This window comes from Lynx canadensis, chromosome D4 (genome assembly GCF_007474595.2).
Source record: "Lynx canadensis isolate LIC74 chromosome D4, mLynCan4.pri.v2, whole genome shotgun sequence".
Taxonomy (NCBI): domain Eukaryota; kingdom Metazoa; phylum Chordata; class Mammalia; order Carnivora; family Felidae; genus Lynx; species Lynx canadensis.
Window position 1 is genome coordinate 83,486,049 of NC_044315.2, and position 12,926 is coordinate 83,498,974.

Genomic DNA, 12,926 nt, shown 5'->3' on the forward strand with positions numbered 1-12,926 from the left:
GGGCCTGTCCCCACAGGCCTACTAGCTCCTCCCATTAGCTGCCCGGGGAAGAAGAGGGGGTGGCATGATGGGAGGGCAGGTTTGGGGCGATCTCTGGCCCTTTCCCTACCCAGAGCTGCGGGCACCAGTCACTCAGCAGAGCAGGCAGTGGCCGGCCCAGGCCGCAGGGAGGCACTGAGGAGGGAGGCTGGCCATTAGAGGCCTGGGCCCAGGCCCTCACTTACGGAGCGGAAGGCGAGCTCTCAGGCCGGATGAGGGTGGACAGCGGGCACCAGGGGTCCGAGGGAAGACTCCGGCAGCCCAGGTGGGGCAGCGGTGACCGTGGGCACACAGGAACTCCTTCACGCCACGGCGGGCGGCAGGCGGACAGTAGGCTGGCCCTGTCCGTCCGTCCTCCTCCTCCCCGCCCTGGGCGGGGGGGCACCGGAGGCCCAATTGGTCTCTGCCCCCACGTGACTCTGCAGGCCTCTCTCCTTCTTTGTTGGTGTTTCTCTTCATTTAGGTCTATTTTTTTTTCTTCTCCTAAAAGAAAAAAAAAAAAATACCCCTATCTATCTGGGGGCCGTGGTGGGGGTGGAGGCCAAGGCACTCTGGAGGCCTTGGCCAGCTGGCTGTTCCAGGCCGCTGTGGGAGCCGAGGCAGGGACCCCATGTAGGCGGGTAGGCAGCCCCGCTTGTTAGCGACTGGGTGGGAGTGGGGCCTGATTTATGGGCGGCTCCCCCACCAGGCCCGCAGCCTGGCCTCTCTCCCCTTGAATGGCTACCTCCCTGGGGCCTGGCCCGGCAGGGTCCGGCCTGGCCCAGACATGGGAGTGGAGTCAGGTCATCCTGGAGTGGAGACAGGGGCACGGATGACTTGACCAGGTGGCCCTGCTGCTTTGGCTTGATCTTTTTACTCTTCCGGAAGGTGAAGAGAGGAAGAGGGGAATGGAAGGCAATCAGGTGAGCTGACTAAACACCTCCCGGGTGCGTTCCATGTTGGCTTTCCTGAATGTCACCATCTGCTGGGGGCTGCTAGCTGGGGAAGCTGAAACTGGACTGTATTAGTGTATGCAGGGCCAGGTGGTTAGCTAGGCCAGGGTTGGGCCAAGTGGGTAGCTAGGATAGGGCAGGATAGGGCAGGGCAGAGGGCAGGGGGTTTTGTCTAGCAGGCCGGGCCTCCCCACGCAGCCAGGGATGTCCCTGTCCAACCTCCAGGTCCAGACAGGTCCTGAACTGTCCTGGTCCCATAGGGCCCAAAGTGCTCTGTTCTGCTCCCTTCTGCTGCCTGACACCCTCTTTTGTGCATTCCTCCATTCACCTCACGTTCACTGAGTGCACACTAGATGCCAGGCACGGGATAAAAGGGAAGAAAAGGGAAGAAGTCTCAGTTCTTGGAGGATTTACCTCATAGACATTGGTCCTGGGGGTTGGGGCAGGGCACAGGTGTCCATGGGGCAATCATTGTTGAAAACCCTCACCACACCCCTTCATTTGAGGAAGGAGGCCAATCACACAGCACCTCACTTATCTGGCTTGGGAGGAACAGGGATTTTCTGGATAACTGAAGCCAACTCTATTTAAAACCTAGTGTGTCTTCCTCATTGGGCCACTGAACACACTTTCGCTTTGTGAAAGTACATACAAGACAAAAATCTTCCTGACGGTCATAACTAATTGATTCTACCGATTAAGTATACAGTAGTCCCCACTTATCCGTGGTTTTGCCTTCCACTGTTTCAGCTACCTGTGGTCAACCAGGGTCAGGGAGTAGATGATCCTCTTTGTGACGTGTTGTTAGAAGGTCAACACATAGTGGCCTAACGCCTTGTCACAGTGCCTCCATCATTCCCCTCACTTCTCATCACGCAGGCACTTTATCACCTCACAAGAAGGAGGAGTACGGTACAAGATATTTTGAGAGAGACCACATGCACATAACTTTTATTATTATAGGTAGGATATATAGGATATTATTATAATTGTTCCATTTTATTATTAGTTATTGTTACTGTGCCTAAGTTATAAATTAAACTCTGTCATAGGTATGTATGTATAGGAAAAAGCATAGTGTATTCAGGGTTCAGTACTATCCATGGTTTCAGCCATTGTATCCTCTGCAGATACGGGGGACTACTATATTCTTTTTTTTTTTTTTAATAGCCCTTCATGCCCAGCGCAGAGCCCAATGCAGGGCTTGAACTCACGACCCTGAGATCAAGACCTGAGCTGAGATTAAGTCAGACGCTTAACCAGCTAAGCAACCGAGGCACCCTGGGACTACTATAGTCTAATTCTACTATATTTAAATTCTAATTTCTACCTATGACATAACATATCACTTACTTCTCAACATGCATGACCTCATACTTATGCCTTCTTCATCCACCGAAAAAATTCATCTTATAAGATATACTTCTCTTGCATATGACCGAACCTAACTAGTCTCCCCATTTTTTTTTAAGTTTATTTATTTATTTTGAGGGAGAGAGTGAGCAGGGGTGGGGAAGAGAGAGAGAGGGAGAGAGAATCCCAAGCAGGTTCTGCGCTGTCAGCACAGAGCCTGACATGGGACTCGAACTCACGAACCATGAGATCATGACCTGAGCAGAAATCAAGGGCGCCCCATTGTCTCCCTATTTCGATGTAATGATTTTGTTTCTGGATTGATACCATTCAATCCTCTGAATTTAAGAAAGAAATATCCCAGCAACCACCTTATCATCACTGACATGTCACATACACGTAACAACAAACAACCATGGTCCTTTGCACGTCGTTTGATGGGAGACCATGAAATGAGGTCCACTTTCACTGCCTTCTTATAACAGGACAAAACAGGGTCTTTCAACACTGTGGTGTCATGGAAAGAACTAGCCTGGCTTTGTCAGTCTCCTGGTGAGCCTCTGGGCCCTGAGTAGAACTGCTGAGGGATTCGTGGTGGAGACTCTGGCTTAAATCCGGGTTCTGCCATTTCCCAGCTGTGTGACCTGGGACCAATCACTTCTCTGTCTGAGCCTCACATTCTCTCCATAAAATGGGGACAAAATGAGACAGTACATGTAACATGCTCAGTGGCTGCCTGGCATGTCATGTGTGCTCAGTAAATGTTAGCAAAACACAAACAAGCAGCAAGCCGAAGGCCTGGCTGGTCAGTCCTCAGGGGCCCTTTCTGTGTTCAGTCTGAGATTGCACCATCATCCTGAACACTGTTTGCCCTTCTGTGATAGGGTGACTCACCCCGGCCTGGGGAACCCTCAAGGAAAGGCTTAGGGCTGATTTATCTCTGGGGCCACAGCGGCCAGCACAGAGCAAGCAAGCATCTGTGAGCATTTGTTGAATGACTACTTACAGGGCACCAAAGGCCCCACAGGCCCCACATGCTGCTGGTGGGGGTGGGAGGGAGAGTTCTGCTGTCTCCCCCTCCTGTCCCTAGGCAGTCAGCGGAAGCTTTCTGCCACTCAGGCTGGGAGCTCCTCTCCTCTGATTGCCCTGGATATGTTTATGGGCATCCCCTTCCTCTGCACAGCCCCTCCTCTGCCCTCACCCTTACTGGGTGAGGCTGGCAGGGAATGGCAAGGCCCTGACACGGAAGTGCCTATGTGCTGGGTCCCCTCTATTCCACACCTGTGGTCAGCCTCCACCATCCTGGGAGCTCAGCAGTATTTTCTCCTCACCTTCCATGAGCAGCATTTGAGAGATGAAGAAACTCAGGTTCAGGGAGACGAGGTGTCTTCCCAAAGTCACAAAGCAAGGGTGTGATGGAACTAGGATTTGAATCCACACAGCGGGCTTGCAGAGTGAGAATCCTCTCTGCTCTGCCAGAGCCCCTGGGTGGCCTATTATTTGTCCTTTGCTTCAAGCTCCAGCCCAGGTGGTCCCAGGCCATGAGACCCACCCAGAGGGGAAGGAGAAGGGGTGTAGTCCTGACCCAGGCTCCCCTCCCTCCCTCCCCAAGCAAACAAAGCCCAGGGTCTCTCTTCTAAGTGGGGACTTTCCCAAAGTGCCAGGCCTATTTCCTGGCGGTGGAACAAGGAACAAACAAACTAGAGACCTAGAAACTGAAATGGAGAGGAGAGAGAGAGAATCATCAGGCTGGGGTTGGGGCACAGTGTAGAAAGACAAAGAAAGAACCCATAGAGAAACGAGGCAGAAGAGGAGAAAAGAGACCCATTGACAGCATTTAATAGACCCAGAAATAGAGAAAGAGAGAGAGGGAAAGGGAAAGGGAGAGGGACGGGGAGAGAGAGAAAGAACAGGACAGAGGAAGGGGAGAGAGGTGGAAAGAATGAGAGCAATTCAGAGAGAGAGAGAGAGAGAGAGAGAGAGAGAGAGAGACAAAGTGGCAATGGGGGAGAGGGAGACTGAGGCAGGGAAGGAGACAAGAGAGGGGCCAGGCTGGGAGCTGGAGGCAGGGCAAGTGTGGATGTGGAGACCCCTCGCAGGGCAGGAGGGGGTGGGGCTGCTGGCAGCAGCGGAGGCTGTTTCCGCTGCACCCCTTATCAGCCTGCTGCCAGATGTTCAGATCCGATGCCAATGTCAGAGAAGTCCGTAGTGCCAGGTCAAGGCCGTGGCCAGCGGGAGCCTCAGCTGCGGTGTGGGGAGGGGGGTAGGGGGACGGCAGTAGACCTGCTTGCTCTTCTCCTGGTTCTCTGCCCTGGGCCACCTGGTGGGGGTGGGAGACACCAGGTGCCTCCGGGGGCTACATCTCTAGTCTGAGGGCAGGGGCTAGTGGAGGCAGAGTAGGACTCCTGGCAGCACGTGGACGCATACATGTGTACAAACGCCCACGTGTCTGGAAGCACATGGATAACGCACACAGACCCACACTGGCGCACATGAGTGCACAAAGCTGCATGGGGACAACTCAGCGGCCTGTGCACAGCCGCCCCCTCCACTGCACTCCTCTGCACGAGTCCCTGCTCTGCCTGGTCACCCCCTCGCCTGAGCCAGGACCACGGCTGGAGCTGGAGAGGTGAGGCTCTATGGCTGGCAGGGTTTCCAGGTCTACAAATGGGATACTCACCTAATCTGCATGCCCTTAAGGGCTGGGCTGAGGAACCTGGGACCTTCTAGAATCTGAGGCCTGGCAGAGATCCTCTGGAGGAGGTGCAGGGGCTTGGTGTCTGACAGGGCTGGGGCTTCAGCCTTGGGCCTGGGCCTCTCCGCCATGCTCCTGGAGCGTGCAGCCGCAGCTGGGGCCCCCTTCCTGGAGTAGTTTATCTCACAGTGCACACGCTTGGCCCTCAAGGGGTGACCCAGCCTTGCTCCCCACATTCCTCTTCAGCCGCGCAGCCGGTGGGCCCCCCACAGCCCTGAGACAGGGCCTGTACTTGGGGGGTGGTCGGGAGCAAACCACTCAGAGCCATTCTGCTGGCCTCTTGGCCCCAGACCTCCTTTGCAGCTGTCTCTTTGCTTCTCTCGGCTTTTGTCTCTGAGCATCTCTCTAATTTTGTCTCTGCCATGATTAATCTGTGTCTGTCACTGTTTTTGCCTCAATCTTTCTCTGGCAATGTCCCAGTTTGTTTCTGTTTCAGTCTCTTAGTCTGTCTTTCTCTAGGGTCCTGGAGTCGGACCAGTCTGGGGATACCTCTGCTCTGCTCTCTGGCTCACAGTGGCCAGCTTCAATGGGAATGGATATGAGAAATAAGGCTGTAGGCAAGGGGGCAAAGGGCCTGGGCAAGTGGAGGCCCTAGACTCACAATGGGTGAACTGGGGCAGCCCAAGCAGAAGTCCAGACCCCCTGCCACCCACCTGCTAAGAGTCAGTCCAGATAACGGCACGTAGCTAGCTGGTGGGCTCCCCCATGTAGAGAAGATGGGGGGGTGGGTAGGAGAAGGAAGCTGGGGCTGGAGGTCTCCTGGCCTGAGGGCCTCCTTCCTGTTTGTTGGGAAGTGACTGCCTCAGAAAGCTGTTCAGGGGAGAGGAGGGAGGCCATGGTGACTTCCGGGAAGCTGGCCAAGGGCCCGAGGCCACCCTCCCTGTGCCCACATGGGGCCTGCTGGCCCTGGCTTAAAATAGTGCAGTTCCTCTGCTGCCGCAGGGCCCGGCCCAGGCCTCAACGGACTGCTGGCTGCTACCCATGCGACAACCAGGGCGGAGGGGATTCACGCAACCATCTGACCCTCCCCAGTTCGTAGCCGTGGTGACTCACAGTGTGGGTAGGGAGTTGCAGAGGAAACAAGGGGTCCTGGGTCAGACACCCTGGATGCAAGTGTCAGCTCCAACACTGACCAGCTGTGAGACTTTGGGCTGGTCCGTTTTGTCTCCTTGAGCCTTGGTCTCCACTATGTAACAGTGCTGGGCTTTTAACCTAAAAGACACGGTATGTAGACTCCTCAGAGCCTTGCCGGGCATAGAGTGGACACAAGAATGGGAGTTCCTTTTGCCTCTCCTGCTGGCTGTGCCTCAAACTCCTCACCCTGAGGAGGGGCCTCCTTGGAGCTTCCCTCAGTTCCTACACTTCTCCTCCGACTAGGTATTGAACAGGAAAGGTCTGTGGAGAGGGAGCTTGCCGGGAGGGCAAGGATGGGGCTGTGGTCTCCATGGTGAGACTTGTTGCCAAGGGAACAAGACTCCGGGAGCCCTAGGTCTGACGGTTGGGCACTTTTGCCACAGCATCTCAGAGAGCTGGTTACCACTGTGGACTTAAAACCCTGGTGGGCAGCCAAAGCCAGAGAGGTGGACTGTGGCTCTTCTGGGCTTCTGTTGTTGGGGTGTGAGGGGTTGTGGCTCCCCTCATAACAGCTTCCAACCGGGGACGGTGAGTCCTCCTTAACTCCTAAGACAGGCACGTCATCTCCATTTATCTGGCCAGGAAAGTGAGAGGTATCAATCTGGGTCAAGGCCACATACAACTGGTAAGGGGAAGAGCTGGAATTAGACCTCGGATGGTGAGACCCCTGAGGTGCCTGTCACACAAGCTGCCTGAGGGAAATGATCCCTAAGGGAGGGATCCATGTAGCCACATCCAATCCGATCTCAACACCCATCATTTTCTTGGTGGTTGCTGGCTTCAGACTCTGACATAAGCCAGAGCTGTGGCCCTAGAGATGATCTTACTCACCTCAGAGGGTTTGCGTTAGGATAAGGAAGTCAGCACAAATCCTACGTAACAGGAGGCACTCAGTGCTCGCTTATGCTAATTCCTGAGGTTACATGCGTTACGTAACCTTGGGCAAATTACTTACCCTTTCTGGGCCTCGGTTTTCTTATCTGTAAAATGGGATCTTCACAGCATCAACTTCAGAGGGTGACTTTGAGGAATCAGTAATGTAATGCGTATAAAATGCCGAGTACTGTGCTTTGCCTTGCTCTATGTATGTTTCTTTATTATTCTTCCAGATTATTGCCTGGCACTCAAGGAAACCAAAAGCTCAGCATTAGTTCCATAGCAATTTATAAATTTAGAGCAATGTCCTACATTTTGTTCCATGGAACACTGTCCCAGCAGAATTTTAACAGGAAGAAAAAAATATTCCATGTTTAAATACTTTTCTGGTAGGCCCTGGGCTAAACAGAAATTAGCTTTCTTCAGGTAAGATTTCTCAGAGCCTTTAATATGCCAACGAAGGTTGGGAATCAGTTAAGAGGAAGGTAGACTGTGTGCAGTATTTCCCAGGTTTTTGGCAGTGGCGCTCCTACTTTTTCCGGGAAGCCACCTTGTTGGGTTGTCTGTGTTCTGAGAAACCATAGATTCAGTGTCTGTAGTACTGTACCTATTTGGGGGATGGCACCACTTTTCAGATTAATTTGGTTAGGTCCATTTACTCACCTCTTACAGAAATTAACCCTTTATTAGTTTCATAGGGTTTTGTTTTGTTAATAGCAAAAAGTTCAACCAAAGGCCATTATTGAGTTTTGTTACAAACTCCAGACATTCATATTCAGCACTGTTGAACTGCTCAGGCAGAGCAGGGAGGAAGCCTGTTGTAACTTTGGTATCAGACAGACCTGGATTCAAAAGCCAACTCTGCCACTTACTCATATGTCATCTTAGGCAAAGAGCTTAATTTCTTTGGGCCTCAATTTGCTTAGGAGTAAAATGGGGCTGAAGCCTACACCTTATAAAGCTGTTCTGGGAATTACAGGAGATCATGCATGTGAAGCCCCCATCACAGTGCCTGGCCCTCACTAGGCACTCAGCGAATGTGTTTCTTCTCTTCCTTGCACCTCTGTGTTTTATCTGTTTCCTATTGTGCAGCAAGGAAAAGTCTATTAATTAGTTCTGCAGGGTTTCCTTCATTCTAAAACCACCTCTTTCAAACCTCAAGGGTTCTCTGGTCCTTTGTGCCAGAGGAGGCTGAGGTGTGGGAAGGCAGCTGGGCTTCCCCTCATTTCACACATGGGGATTTAAGAGATTTTGATCAGACTCTCCTCAGCCTCTATGGTTTCAAACTGAGGAACCTTCATCTTTCCTGTCTTCATATAGCCCACAACCCCAATTCTGACACTTCTCTGATCATATGAACAGCAGGATTATAGGACAGTTGGGCTCTCAAGTTGGACATCTCTGGGTACAAGTCTTGACACTTCCTGTGTGACTTTGGGCACAATCCTTGACCCCTTAGAGCCTCCACTTTCTCAGCTCTAGAAAACCTCGTCTATTTACTGGGAAGACAGATGTTAATAGGCTGGACCGTGGTGTCATAATAGGCAAGCTACCACCAGCAGACTGCTGCACTGAGATATAGCTGTCTTTCAGAGACTTGGCAGATGGCTTTCCTTCCTAGACTCCTGAATGTGGCATTCAAGGCTCCCAAGGGCTTCTCCAGCCTCAACTCTTGCTAATCCCTTCCATCTGCCACCATTCCTGCCACGGCAATCCCTTGTTATACCCAAATACTGCATGTTTCTGATTCAAAGCTGGGTGGGCCTTCAAAGATGTTGATCTCTCTCACCTCTACCTGGTCTAGCTTCCTTTCTGTCCGGTGCCTTTCTTCAAGACCTGCCTTCAACACTCCTCTGTGAAGCACTTCCTGAGTAGAACAAGCCTCCTCTACACCCTTACAACCTCATATATGTCCTTCATTACAACTGGATCCCACTGTACTGCAAAGGTCTGTGTTTGCTTCCCCCACCAGACTTGGTTCCTCTAGTTGTGCCACCTTCTGACTGCATGACTTTGAATGAGTCCCTTCACCTCACTTCGATAAAACAGAAGTAATAATCCTTGGAGCTCAAGGAGGTTCAGGTTTGTGAAAAGTCCCAGCGTAGCGCCTGGCACTCAGAGCAGACACCTTACTCAGTACTGGGCCATTGATTCAAGCAGCTCTGCGTTATCCCTCTGCCAGACCCTCAGCAACAGGAACTGAGTGGGGAGGGTGTCTGCTACAAGCAGGAGCAACGGGTCTGAAGGCCCCAGCCAGCTCCTCTGGACACCCCACCATCCCTCCCCAGAACCCCAGACAGGCTTCACAGACAGATGCCACGTGCAGAAGGATTCACATTTATTGGTTCAAATACAGTACCTAACATTTGCTAAACATGCATTTCACACTAATTGGTCACATTTCCACAGGTAGTCAATTCACAGAAAAGGGCCCATCCCTTGCCAGCTGGCAGGGTGGGAGGTAGCAGAGGGCCTGGGTAGCCCTTGGCCGGCCCTTTGGGGACAAGGGCTCAGAGACATCCCATTTATGCGATTCCTACACAGGACTGTGGGTGGAAGTGGGCCAACGGTAGGTAGCTGAGGGACACGTTCACTGATGTGTGTGCCACTACAGCACCTGACGGTGGGGTTGTGGGAGGTGGTGCTCCCTGTGCCTTGGATCACAGGAAGGAAATGGTGATCTCTGCAGGGGGGGGGGTGGCTAGTCCATGGCTGGGCAGGTGGCTGGGACTCCCCAGACGCGGCCCAGACATTGCAATGCAGCCACAAGCCCCTATCGCAAGCCTGGGATGGCAACACGGACAAAAACACCAACGCCCCAGGGCAGGCAGGGCTTCTTTCCTGACAGAAACATGTAAACAGAGAGGGAGCTGCAGTATTCTTTTCCCACAGGATTCCTCAGGGAGGAATCGATCAGGATGTCATTCAAGAGGTAGTTTTATTTTTTTCTTTTTCATGGAAATTTGAGTCAACAACATTCTTACCTATTATAAGACATTTCAGAGAAAGAAAAAAAAAAATGGTCACCAAAGGGCAAAAATGATCCTTTGGCTGGCAGGGCTGGCTCCAGGATTTAGAAGACCAGCCTCCACCAGTAACACAACTTTCTTCTTGGGCTTGGAGCAAACTCTGGCCTACCTCACAGCTTCCCTTTGAGCCTGCAATTGATTCTTGAGCAGGCTGTGCTTCATTTAGGGCTGCAGGCCCAGAGGAGGGAGGCCAGACGGGAGCTGGATTGGGCAGGGGGACCGGGCATTTTTATGAGCTGGTATACCGAGGCAGAGCCACCGTGGCTCATGTTGCAGGACAGCTACAAGTCTTCAAGTTTCAAGGTAGCCCAGGTCTAGCTGAGAAGGAAGCCCCAGCTTGCTCCCAGACTCCACATGTTCTCTAGGGCTCCTGCTTCTGAGGAAACAGTCCAGGCCTAGCTCTCAAGCCCAAAAAAAAGAAGCTGCTGCTTGTGGCAGCCAAGAGAGGGGTTTCTGGGGACCCTGTAATTAAATACACATCCCTGAGCTGTGGCCCTAGAAACCCTTGCCTCGAGGCTAATCAGTTTCCAGCACCTGGTGGAATGATTGCCGTTTCTCATCCTGAGACACAGATAAAACATCATTTCACAGACACTGGACATAGATGCTTCAAGCTGAGGAAAAAGGGAGGAATGATTAACTGCAAAGGCAGAGGGGAGTGTAGGGGATTCTCATGGATCAAGTTGGGGAAAGTAAGAATAGTGTGGGTGTTTTTTTTTGTTTTTTTTTTTTTTTGTTTTTTGTTTTAGTTTTGTTTTTTGTTTTAAAAAAATCAATAAAGAAAAGTTTAATAAAAGAGCTGGTCTGAAAGCCTGGATTTCTTAAAATAATTGCAAAATTTTAAAAAGCAACAAGGAAAAAGGCATATAAACCAGGGGCCCAGAGCTCAAGACTTGGAACAACTGCTCAACTTCCTGCCCTACTGAGAGGCCAGGGTCCCCTTACTTCGGCCAACCTTGGACATGGCTTAGGTGCTGCCCAGTGTGTTTGTTCATCTGTCTCCATCTGTCCCATTCCTCAGGAAATCAAGAACAAACAAAGTTAGGAAATGGGGAGCAGAACAAGGTAGCTAACTCAGAGAGCCCAGGGTTTTAAGGACCTGGTAATGTATTGGCCATGGCAGGTACTCACGTCCCTGAAATGGGGTGGCAAGTGAGAAGCAAGTCGGTGTGGGGTGGGTGACTGTCAGCAATGCCTTAGAGACCCTGAGATTCCCTTGATGCATCCTCTGGTTCTGGAGAACAGGACAGGGAGGTTCCTGCGTGCTGCCTTCTATCCCTGGAGGCTCGCTCACCTCACTTACGGGGCAGACATGGGGCCGGGTGTCCTCTGAGCCAGGTGGAGTGCTTAGAGACAGGTTCTGGGGAGTTTCTCCAGACTAAGGGCGAGACCACTGAACCTTGTGAAAAATTCCAAAATTCTACAAAGGAGCCAGAGAGCATGAGTTGTAGGTGAAGTTCCAAGATTCCAAACTTTTATCTTGGGTCGAGAAAACACTTAATGGGAAAGGAAAGGAAAAGCCTGTGTGTTTCAATGCAGTGCACACAGCTTTACCACAGCTTTCAGGGTTATAATTTTATGGTGGAAAAACTCTCACTCAAAGTGAGCGCTGTTGGTACCAGGGGATCAGAGAGAGGACAGAAGAGAAGGGAATTAGAGACAACATGCACAACTTTTTTCTTCTTCCACTAGCAAAAAGGCTACCTTGTTAACCAAACATTATGGGAAGAAAGGCAAAAAACAAACACACCAAACCTCCCCCTCCAACCTTTCTCTGTGTCCTTCAAACCAAATTCACAAATACATCTAGTGGCTGACCTAATGTCTCCACGCTGCTAGCTACACTCCTACCTTCTCCTCCTAATACCTGAGTTTGCAATGCAACACATTCACTTTACCCTGTTTAAAAAAAGCCCACGTCATAAAAGGACTGGGTGCAGAAGACATTAAAGGCTGTCCACAGGTCAGGCTCCGGCTTGGAACACACGGCCACTTGGCTCAGAAATTCTGCAGGGCTCTTGGCAATGAATGGGCTCTTTGTTCTGTGGAATCTGCTGCAAACATTTGTAAAAATGGATTTGTACAATGGCAACTTGCAGAACCTTTCCCCCACTCCACAAATTAACAACTTGCTCTGTTTAATGCTGCGTTATTGGAGAGACATGCTCTTGCCTTGTCACAGAGCAATTTCCTTTGATATCCAACACAACCGGTAAAATGCTTAATTTAAGAGAAAAGCAATTTCAAAAAATAATTTGACACATGGAGGTCTAGAGCAAAGAAAGATACCGCACACAGGAGCAGTCTTGGAGAAGGGGACTCTGATATATGTCTCTTCCCCTACCTTGAGGAAAGCAGCTTGGAGTCTGACCTGTAGCCAAAGAATGTGATCTAGTTGGTTAAATAAAAAATTCAGGGGAACAAAAATATTGTGAACTTAGAAATAAACAGATACACACACAAAACACTTCCCATCAATTAGTGAAAAACATTCTGGTTGGAGCTTTTCCTGAGGAACATGTCTCTTTTCTTTTTCAGAGCAGCTGGAGAAATGGCATTAAGGAATAATAAATGCTCTGAGTTTTAGATCCATCAAGGGACAAAGTCATCATTCTGCCGGTACCCGTAACATTTCACTGGGAAGAAAAGATTACAATCTGACACGGACTACCTGGTATGCACATGATGTGGTGGCTGACTGGGTAATTTTGCAAGGCCGGGTTGGGAAGAGAGCAAAAGACCTTTGACTAAACAGGAAAAACAAAATGCTGTGGGTCCCTCAAGCCCACCCAGGGAGGCACCCAGTTA